The sequence below is a fragment of the Thalassophryne amazonica genome, chromosome 15, assembly GCF_902500255.1.
Source record: "Thalassophryne amazonica chromosome 15, fThaAma1.1, whole genome shotgun sequence".
In the NCBI taxonomy this organism is placed as follows: Eukaryota; Metazoa; Chordata; class Actinopteri; order Batrachoidiformes; family Batrachoididae; genus Thalassophryne; species Thalassophryne amazonica.
Window position 1 is genome coordinate 89,823,244 of NC_047117.1, and position 14,921 is coordinate 89,838,164.

Below are 14,921 nucleotides of genomic sequence, written 5' to 3' on the forward strand. Positions count from 1 at the left end.
AAAAAACTACTTGTTGCGACTGCTTCTGTGATTGCAGCCGAAAACAAAACAGTTCACCATCTTTCCTTGTGAAGTGATGCTGTTTGTGTTGCGCACTGGCAGGCTGTCCCTGGAAGTGGTGCTGCCATTTGCAAGGTTGTTACAGAGCTGAAACTTCAAGTTCAGGGCCTCATTCAGAAACCAGAAGCGTGACACACCCTTCCACATTCAGAAGTGCAACATTTTTGGACTTTAACCAGCTTTGTGTACTTCATGGAACAACGGGTGTGTGCTTCCATTTCATAAGCCCAGTGTTCATCTGTGCAGGTTCGATTTACGTCTGAATCGCAGTTCAGATTCCAGCACTGGTTAGGGTCAGAGGTAGACTTAAGTCAGACCTGACTGCAGGAGCTGATTCCAGCAGCGCCATCACTTGATGTTGGGACAACAGCTCTGTGCAGCTGTTGTGCACAATATTGGAAGTGGTCCACTTGCAGAAGTGGGAATGCATGATATGGGAATTCCATAAGTGTGCAAAGCTGTTGCATGAGTCTAGAAGTTGCCATGCACAGATATAGAAAATGTTCCTTATAGAAGTCGTGGCAATCCCTCGGTGGTGAGGAAGATTGTCTGTTGGTCGATTCCTGGGCGGATATCGACATCCTGAGTTGATCAAGAGATGCCTGTGTGCACGTTTGTTTAACGTGGAAACTTAATTGCATACTGACAAACACACAGTCCTTGACAGATCCTTAGCCTAGTCTGATGGCTGGGAAATCCCAGACGCTGGGGTCTGCGGACCTGCTGCAGCCTTCATGTGCCTTTACAGCTGTTGAGTTACAAGCCATCGCCACCTTCGCCTGATTTACTTTTGTGGATTCTATACTGGAGGTAGCGTTCGGACTTTAAGGCTTTATGAGCATGTCACAGGAATTCAACATTCTGTTGTGTGGGCCGCTGAAGAGAAGGTACTGCTGGCCCACCACCACCAGATGGCGCCCTGCTGGTCTGACAGCTGGAGACGGTGGCCACCTGGGACTCGGGACTTGGCGGCTCCGGTGTTCTTCAGATCCGCTGGCGGTGGAAGCCGTGTGGGATCCGGCTCTTCTCTGGACAGACGTCTTCTATCCTCGAGCCTGCCCACACGTCACTTTGTATATGATTGACTGTACTCCTCTATTGTTATTGTCTGTATTCCGTTATGCAATTCACAACATTAAATTGTTACTTTTTGGCTTATCCATTGTCCGTTCATTAACGCCCCCTGTTGTGGGTCCGTGTCACTACACCTTCCCAACAGGATTTCTCGGCCATCGTCATGGACCCCGAGGGGCGTCAACCATCGCTTGAACAGCCAATGGAAGAGCGAGGTGAACAGGCATCAGCAGGAGGCGTGTTAGGTGAGCTGCAGCAAATCTTAACCGCTTTCACTGCTCGGTTGGACTTAGTCAACGAGCAAAATGTTATTCTCAATTGGAGGATGGAGGCTCTCACCGCCCAAGTGGAAGTGCATGCTCAGGGCGCTGCTGCGGCACCTCCTCCTGCTGACCGGAGGCCTGTAACAGACATTCCGCTGGTCATTCAACGACCCCCCCCACCATCCCCTGAAGCTTACATAAGCCCTCCGGAGCCGTACAGAGGCTGTGTCGAGACGTGCGCGGACTTCTTAATGCAGTGCTCGCTCGTCTTCTCACAGCATCCCGTTATGTACGAGTCAGACGCCAGCCGGGTGGCTTACGTAATAAATTTGCTTCGAGGAGAGGCACGCGCCTGGGCTACGGCGCTCTGGGAGCAGAATTCACGGCTCCTAACGACGTATACTGGGTTTGTGAGGGAGTTCAAACAGGTTTTTGATCACCCTCATAGAGGCAAATCTGCATCAAACTTGCTGCTGTCAATCAGACAGGGGCGTCTGAGTGCAGCGGAGTACGCAGTCGACTTCCGCATTGCGGCAGCGAAGTCCGGCTGGAACAACGTTGCGCTCCGCACCGCCTTCATAAATGGACTGTCTCCGGTCCTGAAGGAGCATCTACTGGCTAAGGACGAACCGCAGGATTTCGATGGGCTTGTTGATCTGGTTATACGATTAGATAACCGATTAGAGGAACACCGTCGGGAGCAGGGCGGGGGGCGTGGCCGGGCATGAGCCGTCCCTCTTCCTTCTGGGTCCGAAAGGGTGCCGCCTTCCCCACGCTCCACAGCCCATGACTCCCGTGTGGCAACAGCTCCCCCTGCTGATGAAGCTATGGACATGAGCAGGGCCAAAGTTAAAGCAAATAACAGACAACGGAGGCTGGCCCGCGGGGAGTGTTTTTTCTGTGGCTCGAGTGAGCATCTACAGAGGAACTGCCCCAAGCGGTTAAACGACAATGCCTGCCCTTAGAAACTGGGCTAAGGGTGGGCCATAACACGCATGCGGGGAAACCCCGTAAATCAGCACGCATCCCAGTTACGATCCTGAGTGGGGATCTGACACTTCATGACCCCAGCACTGGTAGACACGGGGTCGGAAGGGAATCTGCTGGACAGCATATGGGCAAGGGAGGTCGGGCTCCCTCTAGTGGCTCTACCTTCACCTTTGAAGGTACGGGTACTAGATGGCACCCTTCTTCCACTAATCACACACCAGACACAGCCAGTGACATTGGTGGTGTCTGGAAATCACAGGGAGGAGATTGTGTTTTACGTAACACCGTCTACCTCCCGTGTGATTTTGGGTTATCCTTGGATGATAAAACACAATTCCCGGATTGATTGGCCGTCTGGGGTTGTGGCTCAGTGGAGCGAAACCTGCCACCGGGAATGTCTCGGATCCTCGGTTCCGCCTGGTGTGACGGCTAGTGAGGAGGTCAAGATTTCCCCCAATCTGACGGCGGTGCCGAAGGAGTACCATGATCTTGCTGACGTCTTCAGCAAAGATCTGGCACTCACTCTTCCCCCGCACCGACCGTACGATTGCGCCATTGATTTGATCCCGGGCGTTGAGTACTCGTCTAGCAGACTGTACAACCTCTCACGTCCTGAGCGAGAATCAATGGAGACCTACATCCGGGACTCATTAGCTGCCGGGCTGATCCGGAACTCCACCCTCCCCGATGGGTGCAGGTTTCTTTTTTGTGAGCAAGAAAGACGGCGGACTCCGTCCATGCATTGATTACAGAGAGCTGAACGAGATCACGGTTCGCAATCGATACTCTTTGCCTCTGTTGGATTCAGTGTTCACGCCCCTGCATGGAGCCCAATTTTCACAAAACTGGATCTTAGGAATGCGTACCACCTGGTTCGGATCCGGAAGGGAGACGAATGGAAGACGGCATTTAACACCCCGTTAGGTCATTTTGAGTACCTGGTCATGCCGTTACAGCTCCTCACTAATGCCCCCGCGACGTTCCAAGCTTTGGTAAATGACGTCTTGCGGGACTTCCTGCACCGATTCGTCTTCGTATATCTGGACGATATACTCATTTTTTCTCCGGACCCTGAGACCCATGTACGGCATGTACGTCAGGTCCTGCAGCGGTTGTTGGAGAACCGGCTGTTTGTGAAGGGCGAGAAGTGCGAGTTCCATCGTACTTCTTTGTCCTTCCTGGGGTTCATCATCTCCTCCAACTCCGTCGCCCCTGATCCAGCCAAGGTTGCGGCGGTGAGAGATTGGCCCCAACCAACAAACCGTAGGAAACTACAGCAGTTCCTCAGTTTCGCTAATTTTTACCGGAGGTTCATCAAAGGCTACAGTCAGGTAGTTAGCCCCCTGACAGCCCTGACCTCCACAAAAGTCCCCTTCACCTGGTCGGATCGGTGCGAAGCCGCGTTTAGGGAGTTGAAACGCCGGTTTTCGACTGCGCCAGTCCTGGTGCAGCCCGATCCAAAATGCCAGTTTATAGTCGAAGTGGATGCCTCTGACTCAGGGATAGGAGCCGTGCTATCCCAGAGTGGGGAGTCCGACAAGGTTCTCCACCCATGTGCCTACTTTTCCCGCAGGTTGACCCCGGCTGAAAGGAACTATGACGTCGGCAATCGGGAACTTCTTGTGGTGAAGGAGGCTCTGGAGGAGTGGAGACACCTGTTGGAGGGAGCTTCGGTACCATTCACGGTTTTCACAGACCATCGGAACCTGGAATACATTCGGACCGCCAAGCGTCTGAACCCCAGGCAAGCCCGCTAGTCACTGTTCTTCGGGTGTTTTGACTTTCAGATCACATACCGCCCCGGGACGAAGAACCAATGGTCTGGCGCCCTGTCCCGGGTGCACGAGGAGGAAGTCAGGACCGAGCTGTCAGACCCAACAGAAACCATCATCCCCGAGTCCACTGTCGTGGCCACCTTCACCTGGGACGTGGAGAAGACCGTCCGGGAGGCCCTGACACGGAACCCAGACCCGGAGACTGGACCGAAGAACAAGATGTACGTCCCACCAGAGGCCAGGGCTGCAGTCCTTGACTTCTGTCACGGTTCCAAGCTCTCCTGCCACCCGGGGGTGCGAAGAACCGTGGCAGTGGTCCGGCAGCGCTTCTGGTGGGCGTCTCTGGAAGCCGACGTCCGGGAGTACGTCCAGGCCTGCACCACCTGCGCCAGGGGCAAAGCCGACCACCACAAGACCCAAGGCCTCCTCCAGCCTCTGCCCGTGCCTCATCGCCCCTGGTCTCACATCGGCCTGGACTTCGTCACGGGCCTCCCGCCGTCCCAGGGCATGACTGCCATCCTCACGATAGTGGACTGGTTCTCCAAGGTGGCCCACTTCGTGGCCCTCCCGAAGCTCCCAACGGCCCAGGAGACCTCCTGGTCCACCACGTCGTGCATCTGCATGGGATTCCATCGGACATTGTCTCAGATCGTGATCCTCAGTTCTCCTCCCAGGACTGGAGGAGTTTCTGCAGGGAACTGGGGGCCACCGTAAGTCTCTCGTCTGGGTACCACCCCCAGACGAACAGGCAGGCAGAGCGGACGAACCAAGAACTTGAGCAGACCCTCCGCTGCGTGACCTCCGCGCACCCGACGGCCTGGAGCAACCATCTAGATTGTCTTCACACACCCACCATTAACTGTTTCTGTTTCTGCCAGCAGTACCTGGTCTGACAGCTGGAGACGGTGGCCAGCTGGGACTCGGGACTTGGCGGCTCCGGTGTTCTTCAGATCCGCTGGCGGTGGAAGCCGTGTGGACAGATGTCTTCTATCCTCGAGCCTGCCCACACGTCACCTTGTATATGATTGACTGTACTCCTCTATTGTTATTGTCTGTATTCCGTTGTGCAATTCACAACATTAAATTGTTACTTTTTGGCTTATCCATTGTCCATTCATTAACGCCCCCTGTTGTGGGTCCGTGTCACTACACCTTCCCAACACATTCACCCTGAACCAAGAGAAAGTGATTTGAATGTCCACTAGGTGGCTGAGACATCAGTTTAGAACCTTGTTGTGATTCCAGAAGTGCCCAACAGTCTTCTAGAATTGATGATCAGGTGTAGAAACACAAAAATATTCGATCTGATCCACCATTCGAAGATTCCCCTGAACACATGCACCATGTGGACACGAGTAACCGCTGGTACGCTGTAAAAGTTTAGAACTCTGATTGTACCCCCTGCACGTGTGCACGTGTGCACTTGAACTGGCAAAAAAGACATTTTTCTGAAACCGCTGGATCCAGATCTCTTGCCACAGTGTCACAAATATTAATGAATGTAGATGTTGTCTGGCACAGAAAACATTATTCATGTATTCAGCACTTTAATTGTTTCTTCTCTGAGCATAAATGGGGCTGATCAGTTCGGGCTTCCTCTGTCAATCGACTCTTGATTCAAGAGTCATCAGACGTGTTCTGATTGTTTTTATGTATCACTGAATATCTGCTCAGAACACACTGTCAGCATGAAAGCAATTATGACTGTATTTCTGTAACTGGGGCTGCTGATGTCCACGACTCAGTGAAACATTGAGTTTATTGCAGAAGAAGCACAACGTGTGTCATTACAAAGAAAGACCAGGACTGCGTGGTTCCAGGTTCAGGTTTGTCGAAGGCCATCAGAGCAGATATTTGTCTTGTTCACTGGAGATTATTTTTGCTGTGGTATCTTTGATGTGTTTGCTGAGTGTGACCTGTCATGCTAAAGGAGGCCACCCGGGTTTTAAGGAAGAGCGGATTATGCCGTCACATTACGGTGTGTGCTCGCACTGAAATCCTGCTCCAGTATTGTGTGTGTGAACACAAAAGGGTGTGTCAGTTTTTGCACGCTGTCTTTGTGATGTGGAATATCTGATGTTGGCACAGCTATAGTAAAAAAGTCTTCACGCTCCTTTTCAAACATGTAATTTGTAATGTTTAAATTGTTAATTTTGCTATTATTATTATTATTATTATTATTATTATTATTATTTCTTAGGCCTTTTGTTGAATTTTCTCATATAAAATTGTATTTCGTTTCTTTTTTTGTGTTCTAAAAAATGTTTTTGTGACAACTGATGAATTTGCTTTCATCTTTGTCATAATTTGACCAATCCTGCTGTAACTGTGTTCCAATATCATCATTATGGTGGATTTATAGTCATAATATAATATTTCAGCGTAGCTGAAGTTGTGCATAACCCTCTGGGGTCCGAGGGCATTTTTTGGACAGTTCTCTCGCCTGGCATAAATGTTTTATTATTGTTGTTAACAGCTCTCCCTGCATCCCACAATCAAGTTTTATGTCTCTTTTTTTTCAGGACAACCTGTACTTTCAAAATATATATGGTATAGTTGTGTTTCATAAGTGTAATACAGGTTTACAATCAGAAATAACAAAGGAAAAAGTAAAGCGGAAAATAATTTTTCACACACATTTATTAAAAACACACAGCAAACTATAATAAACAACTGTTTTGACACTTTATAGAGGTAATTTGGGCTCTTGTGTGAAAGACTGTACAACAAAAGGTTCAAACAATAAACACAAATGCACATTTTGAACAATATATACAAAATGGTCTATGCGTTGTGTTTGTCTTCATCTCAAAGCAATTTCTCTCTGCTATTACACAAAGGTCACATCACAAACTTCTACTATGAAGTTGACTGTGTGTTTGTTCTCTCCTGCTCTGAAAGCAACATTCACACTTCGAGGCTCACTCAGTTTGAGGAGCGGCCCCTCCCCCCTCACTCCATCGATATGGTAAACAGTGCTTTACGCTGGAGTGAGAGAGCTTGCCACAGGCCTATCCAGTAACAGCAACCCAGTCCAGTTGAAGATTCAAGCTTCTCTACTATTCACAGGAAAACTAGTCAAGCAATCCTGATACTCACACTGTTTGAACACGTGAGATTGTATGAGAGGCTCTCTGTCTGCTCCGTCTGCTCACTTTCACTTTTGCTGTGCGTAATGGTGCAGGGAGCATTGGAGCAGCCAGGGGGCTATTCAAACGGGCCAACTAGTAACACAACTCCTAAAAACAATCTTTGGTGTATTCATAATTTAGTAAAGCTTGGTCTCAGCCGTTGTATATGACGGCGTCGGCCCCAGAGGGTTAATACACACTGTCTCACATGTAAGCTGCACAATCATCATTTCTGTTTGTGGAGCAATTTAGATTCTTCAAAGGCTGTGATTGCTAAATATAACTAGAAAGGCATGTGATTAACTCATCTAGTGGAAAAACTGACTTGTCTACACTTGTCAGTAAAACAACAAGACAAAATCACGATGGATGAGCACAAATGGTGTGTTGGCCACGTTAATTAATATGGAAAAAAATGCATTTATCTATTTAAAGTCAGGTCCATAAGTATTTGGAGATTGACACAATTTTACTTTTTCTGTACATCAACACGACAGAGATGAAAAACAAAGACAGACTTGTCTTGTAGACTTTCCACTTGTGGTAAATATAATAACAATTTATCCCGTGTGCCTTCTAGCAAACTGTGGATGAAATTTCTTCCACTTACAGAAATTGTTTGTAGAACTCATGATGTAACAAACAAAAGTCACACCATTCATAGTTTTTCCAGTCGCAGAAGCCAACAACTCCATCAGAGTTGTCTGGGTGTTTTGGTGGCTTCCCTCACTGGTCTTCTTCTTGCATGGTCAGTCAATTTTTGAGAACTGCCTACTCCACTTGCATTTTCCATACAGTACCATACTGCTTTGGTTTCGTAATGACTGGTGGAAATGAAGTCCAAGACGTATGTTGTGATTTGGAAATGTTCATGTGTCCAATTACTATGACTTTTATTGAAAATAATCCTTATATTTAGTTTGTCCAGTTATTTATGGTCTCTGAAAAGGGAGTAAGTGATTTCTGTAAATTTGTCAGTGTTCTGAGTGACTTTTGTCCAACACAAATACATATGATTCTCTCCAAAAATGCTTTAACACGGGTGACTTCAAAAAGCAAAGCTTTTTTTTTTTCACAAGCGAGAGGGTTGAGACGCCCGAGGATACGACAATAATCCATTTCAAATATGTGTTTGTTTGGCTGGGGGCGAAAAGACACAAACCTAAACTACAAAGTCATAAAAGGACATGAAAGAAGAAGAAGAAAAATCAAGCTTTTTGAAGGTATGATATCTGGGCTGTGGTGGAAATGTAAGTATTTTATATCTTGCTATGAATCCACTAAGTAGGTCATAAAGATCCACTGGAGTTGTGACCGACTCCAACTCAATAAATCCTTTCATATTATTGTGCATTATGTCATATTTTCTGTATTTTTGTTGTCCTCTACTGATGGAGTGTTTGTGGAGATCCAGAGCATTATGGGGGAGATGATGGTCTCGTGGTAAAGTGGTGGCTTGAGACCACAGTTCAAAACTGTACCCGATTGGGAAGGGGTTTGAACCTTGACCTTGCCCCCCCATGCTCAAGGTCATGGAGCCCCTCGTTGCTCCCGGTGTGTAGTGAGCACGTTGCATTACAGCACCCTGACATCGGTGTGTGTGTGAATAGGTGAATATGAGGCATCATTGTAAAGCAGTGATTATCACGTGAGAGATCTGCACGGTCTGAGTGTTTGTGGCATATTTTACTTTTTGTAAGTAAACACTGTGCACAGGAGGTTTTTTTGTTGTGTGGATTCTAAATACAAGATGTTCATGTTTTTAAAGTACATAGTTGGTTAAGTTCTTATCATAAAATTCGGAGTAAGAGGCTTTGCTGGGAGGTGATATTGTGGATTCTGGGCTCCAGCAGACACGGTTTATTAATCCTGTTTAACAGCTGGTTTGAAACAAAAAATAAAACACTGGAGTGGGAACAATAAATTAGTAACATTCCTTCCTCTCTCACCAACTGTCCCTGAAGGGTCCGGAAGCAAAGTTTTTAATGCTTGTTGTCCACCAGCAGATGGCTGTTTGCTGAAGGACGGCTGTGTCTCAGGGTGATGTGTGCACCGGCTTCAGAAAATGTTCCCTATCTAGTCTAAAAAAACAGAACTGCTGCTTTTGTTTGAGTAAATCGGGTCTCAAATCAGCAGGTCGTGGGCCAGACGCAACCCATTGTACAGGAACTTATGGCCTTATCATTTATTAGATTAGATTAGATAGAACTTTATCTTGTGAAGACTCCCTCAGGGAAATTGAGGTTCCAGCACCATCATATAGCAGCACACAGGGTAAGAAGCACACAGAGGGCCTCATTTATCAAACGAACGTACGGCAGAAAATGTGCGTTCGACCATTTTTATGCAAACTTCAGTATTTGTCAATTTGGACGTGAGCGGAGGCTAAGACGAATCTCACGACAGAGCTCACGTCTGGTCTGAGCTCGTGTACGCAAATCTGAGTCTGTGGATCCACGGCGCAGCACTACAAAATCTGTCTGAGTCTGAAAATAATTATGAAACAAACCTCAGCTGTCATCCAAGCATAAGCGGCCACATATTCAGAACAGATCAAAACGGATTCTTAAAATGGATTAAACAAAATTAATTTAAAAAAGCCCACGTTTTTAATGATACTGCTTCCTTTGTAAAATAAAAAATACATATGCTAAATAGCCTAAACATGACAACTAATCATTGCACATTAAAATGCCTAATGCTGCACTTAAGTGCCGCAACCTAAATGCAAAGAATTCTTAATCAATGCAGGCATAAGCTTTTAACTGCGGGTGCATAAAAGATTGATTCAAAATATTAGGCATAGGTTAAGTCAAAGAATTCTTCAAACCTCAGCAAGAGTCCATTCCTCTGCGGCAACGCTGTTGACCGCCTCCGTTACACTCGTCCACACTGCATTTTTATGAGCGCCTTTGACTCCACTTTTCAGACTGCCAAAAAGTACAAGTTTGTTTTTCTCCACCTCCGATGTTAGGATGCTGATTTCCATCTCCGAAAAGTTTTTCTTCTTCCCAGTGCTTCTTCTCTCCATGTTGAGCTCAGTGGACGAGGCTTCCGAACCATGAATATTTAAGGGCGTAACATGCTAATGACAATTAAATTCAGCCGCCGCATTTATCAAGAGCTGATCATTCGTACGCTGGGATTCACAAATCACACGTATGTCTTGTTGTAAGACCAATTATGCGCTCAGATCTGTGCCTGTTTTTACGCATTGTTGATAAATGAGGCCCAGAGTATCTAAAGTGAAAGTAAAAAAAAACAAAACAATTTGCAAATATACAAGTAAATACACAAATATAAATACCAGAAATACTGCTCGCTACTGGTGTACTGGTTACTACTGTTCCTCTTCTTCCTGTCCTCTGTCTTCCTGTTACTCCTCCCCCCCTGCCCAAGTGAGTTGTTGTACAGTCTCAAGGCCTGATTTATTAACATATACCCAGTTTTACTGTTTATAAGAGTGAAACATCAAAACAAACCTGATGGACAGGTGTAGCTCTGGTTCAGATAGCGCTGATTAGTTTTCGATACAAACATAGCCGCAGGATCATTTTTAATTGATGCCTATTTGCAATACACTTTTAAACTGTCAATCACAGCAAAGTGAATCAATTAATACCTCAAATTAGCTTGGTGAAGGAACCACCATTTAATTTTTTATTTAAAATGTATTTATTTATTGCTTTTGGGAGAAAATTCAGACAGAATGTGCTGGACATGTGTCCTATGGTGTCATAGAAGATGTTCGCTTTGCTTTGATTGTGCGTTTGGTGGCGTGGCATCCCTGTGTGGAGAGAACCTCGCTGTATGTTCAGCGGTGTTTTATCAGCTCAACACATTATGTGTCTCAATAACACATCTCAAACTCCAAACTCAAGATTTCAACTGTCTCAAAACTTGCAGTTGAAAAACACCAGTTGTGGGTTCTATAAGAATGCAAAAAAAAAAAAAACAAAACTCTGAGATCAAGAGTGAAGAAATGAAGACATGCGGTTTTAAGAGAGGGAAAAACTACCGCAGCGCTTGCAGGGATGATGAACATCAGGTCTCACGAACAACTGCGCTAAACTTACATAAACATTTGGATTTTGATCCCATGCTAACAGATACGTGAGTAGATGATTCAATCTGGGTCATGAACAGGCTCATGAATCACGATTTTGTTGTGTTCTTATTATTTATATAATTTTTATGGACTTAGCTGAACAAAGAAATGGTCTTGGTACAAGTGATCATGCTAATGAGAGTGGAAAAAATCATTTTTATTATTGTTTTAATTACATGATGAATCCACTGAACCACTCAAATAATAATGTGTCTGAAATCATTCTGTCAGTGTACCTACAACCATAAACTGATATCACAAACCGATACCACAAACTTGAACAAACATAAAATTCCCACACCTAACATATTTGCAGTTATTTCATCGACATCGACAAGAAATCTAACACATTCGAGTCACGTTTACTTTTAATTGCTCATTAAATTAAATGACATGGCATGAAATACAAATAGATATTTGCATTTGACAAAACGTACTAACTGTTTTTCACTGCTTTTTGATCATGGTCTGTGTCTTACTGTGGTACCACCACCAGATGGCGTATGTACTATATATATTGTTGTTGCCCCCCCACACACACACACACACTTATGCGCAAGAGGCAGCAAGTGGTTTAAGAACAAAATCTTGGCAGATATATTTCTGGGAGAAAACACTGTATTTCATGAATATACCTGAAACAGATCCCCCCCCCCCCCCCCCACACACACACATTTAACCTCACCATCCTCAACCTTTCCACAGTAAAAGCAAACCTTTGCTTCTGTAGTTGTAGCTCTTCTCTGATTCAGACTTCAGCTGTAAGATTACAACAAGACGCCTCGCGCCTGTTACACAACAAACTCTGAACGATGATACACACAACCCAACATAACCTGAAGGCCTCAGTCAATTCCAACAAACCGTGGCACATATTGCTTTCACAGTGTTAGTGTTTGCTCATATTTCTAACTGTGAGTCCACCGGGGGTCCTCACATTCAACCCTCAGTCATTAAAGCTCGGCTCTGTTGTCTCGGGACGTCTCTGTACATTGATGCATTCATCTTTGCCTCAATCCTGACTAGTCTCCCAGTTCCTGCTGCTGAAAAACATCCCCACAGCATGATGCTGCCACCACCATGCTTCACTGTAGGGATGGTGCCTGATTTCCTCCAAACATGACGACTGGCATTCACGCCAAAGAGGTCAATCTTTGTCTCATCAGGCCAGAGAATTTTGTTTCTCCTGGTCTGAGAGTCCTTCAGGTGCCTTTTGGCAAACTCCAGGTGGGCTGCCATGTGCCTTTTACTAAGGAGTGGCTTTCGTCTGGCCACTGTACACTAGAGGCCTGATTGGTGGATTGCTGCAGAGATAGTCATCATTCTGGAAGGTTCTCCTCTCTCCACAGAGGAATGCTGGAGCTCTGACAGAGTGACCATCAGGTTCTTGGTCACCCCCCTGACTAAGGTCCTTCTCCTCCGATCGCTCAGTTTCTAGGAAGAATCCTGATGGATCTGAACTTTTTCCATTTACAGATGATTGAGGCCACTGTGCTTATTGGGACCTTCAAAGTAGCAGAAATGTTTCTGTACCCTTCCCCAGATTTGTGCCTTGAGACAATCCTGTCTCAGAGGTCTACAGATAATTCCTTTGACTTCTTGCTTGGTTTGTGCTCTGACTGTCAACTGTGGGACCTTATATGTAGACAGGTGTGTGTGTTTCCAAATCATGTCCAATCAACTGAATTTACCCCAGGTGGACTCCAATTAAGCTGTAGAAACATCTCAAGTATGATCAGTAGAAACAGGAGGCACCTGAGCTGCCATGAAGCTCAATTTTGAGTTTCATGGCAGGTACATATACTCAACAAAAATATAAACGCAACACTTTTGGTTTTGCTCCCATTTTGTATGAGATTAACTCAACGATCTAAAACTTTTTCCACATACACAATATCACCATTTCCCTCAAATACTGTGCACAAACCAGTCTAAATCTGTGATAGTGAGCACTTCTCCTTTGCTGAGATAATCCATCCCACCTCACAGGTGTGCCATATCAAGATGCTGATTAGACACCATGATTAGTGCACAGGTGTGCCTTAGATTGCCCACAATAAAAGGCCACTCTGAAAGGTGCAGTTTTGTTTTATTGGGGGGGGATACCAGTCAGTATCTGGTGTGACCACCATTTGCCTCATGCAGTGCAACACATCTCCTTCGCATCATCCGTGAAGAGAACACCTCTCCAAAGTGCCAAACAGCAGCGAATGTGAGCATTTGCCCACTCAAATCGGTTACGACGACGAACTGGAGTCAGGTCGAGACCCCGATGAGGACGACGAGCATGCAGATGAGCTTCCCTGAGACGGTTTCTGACAGTTTGTGCAGAAATTCTTTGGTTATGCAAACCGATTGTTTCAGCAGCTGTCCGAGTGGCTGGTCTCAGACGATCTTGGAGGTGAACATGCTGGATGTGGAGGTCCTGGGCTGGTGTGGTTACACGTGGTCTGCGGTTGTGAGGCTGGTTGGATGTACTGCCAAATTCTCTGAAACGCCTTTGGAGACGGCTTATGGTAGAGAAATGAACATTCAATACACGAGCAACAGCTCTGGTTGACATTCCTGCTGTCAGCATGCCAATTGCACGCTCCCTCAAATCTTGCGACATCTGTGGCATTGTGCTGTGTGATAAAACTGCACCTTTCAGAGTGGCCTTTTATTGTGGGCAGTCTAAGGCACACCTGTGCACTAATCATGGTGTCTAATCAGCATCTTGATATGGCACACCTGTGAGGTGGGATGGATTATCTCAGCAAAGGAGAAGTGCGCACTATCACAGATTTAGACTGGTTTGTGAACAATATTTGAGGGAAATGGTGATATTGTGTACGTGGAAAAAGATTTAGATCATTATTTATTTGCAAAAATGTCATAAAACCTTTTTTCACATGGTCATTATGGGGTATTGTGCGTAGAATTTTGAGGGAAAAAATGAATTTCATCCATTTTGGAATAAAACTGTAACATAACAAAATGTGGAAAAAGTGAAGCGCTGTGAATACTTTCCGGATGCACTATATAGTGTTAGAATATTGATTGGCATTGATACAGTTAAAGAGTCTGTAATGTTTTGGTAGACCAGTGCCCATTCAGCTTCCTGATTCATGTGGTTGTACAAAGATCTAATTCTAGTGGGAAACGGTGGTCATGCGATGAAAAGGTCTTGAGATTGGGCCAAAGTGTCACATGAGTGTGCACTCAGTTTACGGGATATTATAATTATCAGAGTTCTAAAAAAAGAACAAAAACAAGGCAAACGTTGACGTGCAGCACTAACCGTGAAGTCAAACCGCCTCCAGCGAGTCACACACAGTGTTCAGTGTACATACACCAAACATGACTTATGGCCCGTACACGTTAAATGCACATTATCTCAGCTTTAAAGGCCTCGCTTCTGTTCACAGTAAAATAATTTCAGCACATTGGAGAGCAGCTGTGGAAAAGTATGTAAAATTTACACCCCAAAGCAAAAATAATAATCTGTGCTTTTTCTGCTTTAGTGTAGAGTTTTGAGGTG